Source organism: Coptis chinensis, chromosome 5 (assembly GCF_015680905.1).
Source record: "Coptis chinensis isolate HL-2020 chromosome 5, ASM1568090v1, whole genome shotgun sequence".
NCBI lineage: Eukaryota > Viridiplantae > Streptophyta > Magnoliopsida > Ranunculales > Ranunculaceae > Coptis > Coptis chinensis.
In genome coordinates this window covers 64,998,540-64,999,632 of record NC_141460.1, presented here as the reverse complement: position 1 = coordinate 64,999,632, position 1,093 = coordinate 64,998,540, and the positions used below count along the sequence as shown (strand labels likewise).

The window sequence follows — 1,093 nt, the reverse complement described above, 5'->3', positions numbered from 1 at the left end:
GCCTAAGAAAAGGCTAATATCATTTACATATACAGAGTAAGTAAAGTTAGAGCCACTAAAGTTCCTTCTGTCTGGCAAGTTCTTTGTTGAAGTATTCAGTTGTAGATAGTCACAAAATGTCACAGTTATCAGAGCAAGAAGAGATTTGTATGAATGATTACATTAAAAATAATTGAAGAAGTTCCATTTGTAAATAGTTCTTGCATTTATATTGTCTTCCTGGAAAACTCAATGTTGAGGTATACACATCAAAATTATTCACAATCAAAGCATTGAAATGGAGAATTACATTAACTTATGTATTTGATACAAAGAGCTCATTGAAGAGTCAAATAAGTCCAAAACTATATATAGCTGTGTTTTTATCTGACACATATAGATTGAAAATTAAACCAAACAAAACCAATTCAACTGATGCAAAAAATAGGAATACCGGTACATAACTTGAGTCATAACTGACTTCACGACAAACATTTAACATTTTGTATCAACTCCACGTTTTATGATCTAAGTTGGCATTGGATATAAAAACTGAATTGATGTACTTGGAACGAAGCTCTCCAATCAAGATAGGAAGGTAGCTCCATTCTTAGTAGCAAGTTGAGTGTGTTCTTGACATGACGAACAAAATGTGTCCTAGCTTTGGCATATGGAGCATCTCTTGCTGCAAAGAGAAAAGCAGGCAATCTATGAGTTCGTGTGAATGGAAAAAAAAACCAAAAAAATGCATGGTCCCGTACTTGTACATCTCAATTAGCCTCTGAATTATGCATGCTCTTACTTGCTATCCTTCATGAACTTAGAATATTCTGCCTCCACTTCCACCAACATACAAAGTCAATAACATTTAGCAAAAGCGCAAAAAACACTCCGAATGCGATGCCTCCCTTAGCAGTAGTGGAAAGATGTGGACCACATGTAGGTAGTCCAGGTATACCACAAAGACTTGCATTAGTAGTAAAGGCATATATGCTGATAAGCACCCAAAACTGTAATATTAAACCCCGAGAGACATAGCATTTTAGTCAATTATGTGTTTAATAATCATGTAATAATTATATTTTCGTACTTTTACAGGTTTCCGCATTTAAAA

At 34.3% G+C, this 1,093-nt stretch overlaps 1 long non-coding RNA gene across 1 annotated transcript; it reads right to left on the bottom strand.

Annotated features, from left to right (window-relative positions):
* Positions 1–320: 320 nt before the first annotated feature.
* Positions 321–881, bottom strand: LOC147498359 (uncharacterized). The gene is made up of 2 exons (XR_015194284.1): positions 741–881; positions 321–664 (listed from the first exon to the last, which is right to left on the bottom strand). It is a non-coding gene; the product is annotated as an uncharacterized LOC147498359 (long non-coding RNA).
* Positions 882–1,093: the final 212 nt, after the last annotated feature.